Source organism: Arachis ipaensis, chromosome B07, assembly GCF_000816755.2.
Source record: "Arachis ipaensis cultivar K30076 chromosome B07, Araip1.1, whole genome shotgun sequence".
NCBI lineage: Eukaryota > Viridiplantae > Streptophyta > Magnoliopsida > Fabales > Fabaceae > Arachis > Arachis ipaensis.
In genome coordinates, this window is record NC_029791.2 from 106896772 (window position 1) to 106904443 (window position 7672).

The following is a 7672-nucleotide window of genomic DNA, read 5'->3' on the forward strand; positions in this document are numbered from 1 at the left end:
AAAACAAATGTAACCCAGTTTTCATCAAAAGGGATATATGTGCATCTTTCTTTCTTTGGTCAGCATATGCGTTTGGTTATTCGGAGCGTCAATTAAGGGCTTTGGATTTAGCCAGGAGTATGGTCCTTTCACCTTATCACGATTCTAATAGGACCAGCAAGGAATGTTTTAGTTCTCTTTCTTTTTTTGATGTTGCTGTTGTCGAGAAAGAAGTATTTATTTAAGGTAAATATGTCTTCAAAACTAGAGCTTAAATTACTTCTCTTTTAATACACAATTAAAGATAGAGCAAATTTTGTAATAGTCTCTAAAATTTATATAATTATTTGATTTAGTCTTTCAAATTTTAATTTTTTAATAATAGTCCCTAAGATAAAATTTTAGACATTATAGTAATTTCTGTTATCATTTTTGATACTAAATCAGTATTTAAAGTGCTGGGGTGGTCATCTTTTAACACGTTAGACGATTCCAAAACGATACTGTTTTAGTTTGGTGCCCAATTTTAGATAAAATGATGTTGTTTAAAAGTTTATTTTATTAAAAAACAAACTATAATCAAATACAAACATTCATCCATCTTTTCTATTTCTACTCTTTTTCTTCTTTCTTTCTTCATCAATGAAACTACTTTAGGGCATGGTTTCTTGGGCTGCATACATTGCAATAACTACGATGACGTTGAAGGACTGAGGAATATCATCTGCTCCTCAACTGGTAGGTTATTTTGACTTCATCATCGTTGACAACAAAAGTATGGCTCAAATTTTATTTTCGGTAACACAATGAAATAATGTTTCTTTCATGTAATTGTGGTGTGAGTAGGGATGACAATATATAACACCCTTATTACCAGAATATCACGTTTTTGGCTATTCCACTCTAATAACGAAAATATTACGACAACTTCTATAAATAACTATAATAAGTAGGAGCCTTTACTTAAAATTCTTATATACTTTTTTTTTTGAAAAACCATTTTTTTTATCATTCATACAAACATGCATACATGTATATAATACACAAATACATCTCATCACATTTTACATTTTACAAAAATAACTTTATATATGTTGATTGCCTATTGTGGCGAACGGTATGAAAATTGGGCCAGAGGCCGTGATAGGGTGAGGTATCCTTATTTAGTAACTTATGATAAGTTGGTGGCATTGATAATGTAAATTATTGTTGAAATAATGAGAATTGGTTGTGATGTGTTATGGACTTGATTGAAAATTGGTTAGTTAGGCTTGAAAATTGTTCCAAGTAATGGTTTGTGACGGTTTTGGAATGAAGTGAATTGGAGAACATGACGGTTAAATGGAAAAATAATAATAATAACAAGAGTTATTTATACATGTAACTTAAAAATATTACATATCATTAAAATCACAACTCCTATCCCTCTTTACAAAAATATAATAATAATGGCGAGGAAAAATAATAACTAATTACAAGACCAGTCTAAAAATACAGAAGTAAACGTTCAATGCTTATCTTCTTCGTTTATTTTCCTGAAAAATATAGGGCTGTAGGGGATGAGAACTTAACCACACAGTTCTCCGTTGGAGAAGGGAATGTTGCAAAAGTAATGTAAACACATACACTGATGCAGATTTTACACCACAAACTACCGGCAAGTGCACCAGATCATATAAAGTAATACCACGAGAGTGGGTTATCATTCCCACGGAGATTAACGGATCAAACAAGCAATAATCGATTGATTATTCTAGTCAAACAATCAGTATTTAGAGTTTCAATAGCAAAAAAGGCATAAAATAGTGAATTAAGGAAAACAGACAATAAATGTGTAAAGAGATTATATGATAGGAGAGTTAAGGTTTCAGAGATATTTAAGTTTTTGGATTAATAGTTATATTTATCTACCTTGATCATGCAAAAATTTAAGTAATTGAATTCCAATTCCTTGGCAATCCAATTTCTCCTAACCTAATCAACCGTCAATTCCTAGATCAATTAATCGTGTTAAGAGGTTAATCCAAATTCTGGTTTAAGACCACACAATTCTTAAGAACCAAAAGAAATATGATTATATGTCACGTATCACATTAAATCCAGATAATTAAAAAATTATGAGAAGAGGATTTCAATCTTGATTCCAATGATTTTAACTTTTCTAATATTCAAAGGGATTCAATTTAGATTAGGATTATTTTCCAATATACTCTATTTCTTAGGATGAAGAACGAAACCCAATTCTTGAATAGAAATCAGTGCATTAATCAAAAGTAGAAGAACAATAGTATTCATCCATCAAAATAAATAGAACTCCTAACCTTAACAATGGAGGTTTAGTTGCTCATAGTGCAGAAAAAATAAACTCCTAGTTTGTGCGAAAGTAAAAACTGAACGAGAGAAGAGAATAGAGCCCGATGCCCTTTTTTTTTCTCTCCTTTTTTTCTGAAAACCTCAAAATTAAATTTTGCAATTCCTAAAAAAAAAACGATCCTATCTTTTTCTCTTCTCATTTATTTTAAATATTTTCATTGATTGTGAATTTCTTTGAGTTGTGGAGCACGCGCTCATATGGCCTTAGGCGTGGGTGCATTAGCACTAGGCGCGGGGACCGCGGCGCTAGGCTTGACCTTAATGGCGTTGGGCGCCATTGGAGATCACGGTGCTAGACACGGCTGGGGTGTGGGCACTGGATGCAGAATGTCGGTGCTAGGTGCCATGGGTCCAAAGAGTTTTGCGAAGGGTGGCGTTGGATATCGATGGAGTGGCACTAGGCGCCAAGGGTACAGCATGGAATCTCTTGCTCTTCTCTTTCTCAATTCTTACCTATTCTTGATCCATGCTATCTACAATCATCACAATAATAATGAAGAAAAAGTCATTAACGATGCTCATGCATCACAACATCAAACTTAAACAATTGTTTATCCTCAAGCAAACCAAATAAAAGAAAAAAAAAGTGGGTTTGATTAATAGTTGAATCTTCTTGCAAACCCATGTCTACCTTGTCAGTGGGGTTTAGTATGAATGGTTCTCTCTGTTTCACTACTTCTTGGAATCTTAGAAATGCCAATTATCTTAAAAGAACTTGGATTCAGATGATGTTATGAAATCTCTTTTTCTTTGAGCCTCGGTTGATCCTTGATTTCTTTTATTTAAAATAAAGAGAGCTTTTTTCTGTTGAAAACTCTAAATGCTCCGTCTCAAGGCAGCTCTTGATGCTAGGTTTTGATTGATAATCTCGGACTAGTTGGTCCAAATTATCGGGTGATGAGGCACCCCGCGGATTTAGTTACCCAAGCCTCTCCCTGATACGGTTGCATCACAAGCATATAGCTAAAGCTTTGAATTTCCAATCATCGATACTCAAAGTCTCTTTGGACTGCTAAATGTCTTGTTTCAAGTCGGCTTTTGGTAGTGGACTTTCGATCAATAATCCCAGACCAGTTGGTCCAAGTTATTAGGTGATGAAACACCCCTCGAATCTAATCATCCCATCTTTCTTAGACAATCGATACCACAAGCACATAATTGGATCTCAGCCATTGATGCTCAGAGCTTTGAAACTTTAAATTTTCTTTTGATCTTTTTTTTTTGTTTATTTTCTCTCTTTTTCTTTTTCTTGCTTAATTCTTTTGATTCATGGATCAATCTCCGTTTTTTTTGGAGATCTCATAATACTTCACTAAATCCTTGTTCACCAAGAATCCACATTTCCTTTTTCCAAGATCATTCAAGTGTTGTTCCTTTCTATGGCATTATAATCACAAGTAGAGACCACCATAATTGTGTTAACAAGGCTTCTGTTAATCAATTATTAATTCATTGACATCACTTCAGAGAAGTGATTAGAGGACAATACATGAACAAGCTTAAAATAAAATAAAATAAAATAAAGAAGAACAAGTAAAAATAACTAAAAACAAATATCATGCAAAAATAGAAAAATAAAACAGAAAATAGAAACATAATAAAAAAGGAAACAAAAAGAAGGACAAAGCATGAAAGGAACTCCACCACCTCAATTGTCATTGTTGTCATCCTCCTCATCATCTTGTTGAGCTCTTTGTGGCTCTTTCGCCCTCTGTATCTCTTGTTGTTATTCAAGAGATAGCTGAGTGATGTTGGTGTTCCCATGATAGAGTTGATCATGAATCCATTCACCAACTTGGAAAAAAGGAGCCATTGCCGGATTTGAAACTTGTTGACCCACACAAAGATAGTTCATTCTTCTCTCCATTTCTTGCTTGAAATGAAGGAGCTCAACCCATTGATTTATTACTCTCTCACTATGTGATTGAGTTGGATGCCATGGCTGTCTTAATTTACCTGTATCCACTCAAGGGTTGAAGTTAGTTGTTACCAATATTCTTGAGGTAGGAAATATTACCCTTGAGGTATGACAGGTTGTGCTTGTTGGGGTGAAGGAGCTTGTGAAGCTTTTTTTTTCTTCAGCTTTATCTCTTTGTGGCATTACTAATCTCACAAATTCCATTTTTCTCTTGAAGATTGGCTTCTCAATAGGGAGGAGGATGCCATTCTGAGTGGATGTTCTTGTGACTTTACAGATGCGGTGAATGACATTTGGAAAGACTAACTACGCTCTTGAAGAAGAATTTGAGGCAATGTGGTATATTTGTCTAGGAATTATTTTATCCACCTTACCTCATATCCTATCATGATACAGTAAACCATGATGGTTCTTTCCACTGTCACCTTAGAGCGATTGCTTGTTGAAAAAATTGAGCATTGAATAAACTCCAACCACCCTCTCGCTGTTGGTTTTAGGTCGATTTCCCTCAGTTGGTTCGGTCTATTATCCGCACCTAGTATCCATTGAGTACCTGGGAGGAAAATATCTTCAAGCACTTGGTCATATCTTGGATTTCGGTCCACCCTCTCGCTCTAGGTTGCTAATGATGGAGGATGTTCTGGAGGTGGCAGTTGGAGAATCTCCCTAATGCTTCTTGGACTAAAATCAAGGACCTTTTTCACACATAGGTTTGGTAATCCTTTTTGTTCACACCTTGCACATCCTTGTATGTGATCCAAGTGTTAGCATAGAACTCTTGGATTTTTAATTAACCTACCTCTGTAGGTGGGTCACAGAGAAGTCCCCAGCCTCTGTGTACAATTTGGAATGAAATTTCTGAATATTCATCCGACTTAAGATCAAACTTCACCTCAGGGATTACCTTTCTCTTGCTTATGTGCTCAAGGAAGTGCTCTTCATGCAACTTGGAACAGAACCGTGTTGAATCGAATATAGCGATTGCCGATTCCTTGTCCTTCCTCTTTCTTGATGATGAATCTTGTGCTTTGGGTGCCATTGTTGTCTGTAGAGAGAGAGAGCTTACTCTAACAATACCAAACTTGAATAGTTACTTCTCCTCCAGCAAAGAGAAAGATAAAAAAAACTGGAAGAATAAAAGAAAGAAAGAAGAAAGGGGATGAGGCATGAAAAGGGTAGAAAGAATAGAAAATGATTCAGGGAGGGAGGAGTGGGGGGATTGTGGAAAGGATGAAGGAAAGAGGGAGAAGTTTCATGTGTTTGTGGTTGGAGAATTACAAGAGAAAGAAAAGAAGTAGGGATTGTAAGGGGGTGGGGTGTATATATAGAGAAGATGAAAGAAAGAAGAAGGGAGTGGGGGTGATCGCCGAAGGAATTTGGGGTTATAGGGAAGGGTTAGGTATTAAGAAGGGAAAAGTGGGAAGTGAGAATTGATGGGATTAATGAGGGAGTGATAGGGGGAGGGAATCAAGCAAAGGGGTAGGGTTGTAGAGGGGTCACAGAAAGGGAATCAGAAATTGGGGGGCAATTTGAATTTCAAAAAGGTCTAGAGGGGGCGTTGGGTGCCACGTGTTTGGCGCTAGGCACCGAAAAGGCAAACACCAAACTTGGTACCGGCGCTGGACGCCGAACATCTGGTGTCAGACGCTAAATTTTTTTTGAATTGGTGTTGGATGCTGAATCATTGGCGCTAAGTGCCAACCTTCCAGAGAGAAAGTCCCTCTTTTATGTCGAACCTAGTGCTGAACGTCTATAGCACCATACTCCCAGAAAAGAATACTCAATTTTCTTCCATCGGACGCTAGACGCCACATCATTGGTGCTAGGCGCCAGCCTTCTCGCAAGGAATCCCCGAGTTTTCTCCAACCCGACGCTATACACCACTCAATGGCGCTATATGCCACTCAATGGAGCTTAGCGCCAGCCTTCCTGCGAGAACCTTGAGTTATAAAAGTTATGTCTGTTTGATCTAAGCTTTCCTATTTCTGTTTCAATGGTTGTGCATGAATCAAATAAAAATAAAGAAAACTAATGAATGAAAAACTAATAAAGTAATAATAACAAAAATATAATTAAAGGATCTCATAGTTGGGTTACTTTCCAACAAGTATTTCTTTAACATCACTAGCTTGACGGTTTAACTCTGCTAAGTAAGCAGATGAGTGGTCCTCTGGTGATCAACATCGCCAACAAGATAGTGCTTCAACCTGTGGGCATTGACAGCGAACCTCCTGTCCCAGCTCTCTTCCATGATTTCCATATGACCATAGAGAGACACTTTAATGACCAGAAAAGGTCCTGACCAGTGGGATTTCAGCTTTTCCGAAAATATTTTGAGCCTTGAGTTAAACAGAAAGACTTTCTGGCCTGGCTCAAATTTTTTAGTTACTATCTTCTTATTATGCCACACTTTTGTTTTCTCATTGTAGAGCTTGGCTTTTCATAAGCTGTGGCCTGGAATTTATCAAACTCATTGAGTTGGAGGAGCCTCTTTTCTTCTACAGCCTTGGGGATCAAAGTTCAGGAACTTAGTAGCCCAGTAAGCTCTATGCTCTAACTCTAATGGCAAGTGACAGGCCTTGCCATAGACCAACTGATAAGGGGACATACCAATAAGAGTCTTGAAAGTAGTCTGGTATGCCCAGAGAGAATCATTTATCTTCCTAGCCTAGTCCTTTCTCGAAGCACTTACAGTCTTCTCGAAAATCCGTTTGAGTTCTCTGTTAGAGACCTCCACCTGTCCACTTGTTTGAGGATCATAAGGGGTAGCTACCTTATGTCAGACTTTGCATATCTGAAGAAGAGAATCCAGCTGTTTATTGCAGAAGTGATTGCTCTTATCGGTGATTAAGGTTTGTGGGACACCAAAACCGATGAATATGTACCTCTGATGAAAGCTCTTGGCATCATTGGTGGCCAAAGGCACAGTCTCCACCCACTTGGACATATAATCCACAGGCACTAAAATGTAGTTGTTTGAGTATGAGGGAGGGAATGGTACCATGAAATCGATTTTTCACACATCAAACAACTCTACTTCCAAAATAGCTTACTGTGGCATCTCATTATGCTTGGGTAAATTTCCAACTCTCTGGCACTGTCATAGTTCCTCACAAAGTCCTGGACATCTCTAAAGAGGGTGGGCCAGTAAAAATCGCATTGGAGCAGTCTTGGTCGTAGTCCTCTTTCCACCAAAATGGCCTCCATATTTGGAACCATGACAGTGCCAGAGCACTTGCTGTGTTTATTTATTCGGTATACACCTTTAGATGATTCTCTTTGAGCATTTCTTGAATATATAAGGTTCCTCCTATAAAAAATACTTTACATCATGGAGCAACTTCTTAACCTACTGTTTAGTGAATTCTTCGGGAATCATCCTACTGGCCTTGTAGTTTGCTA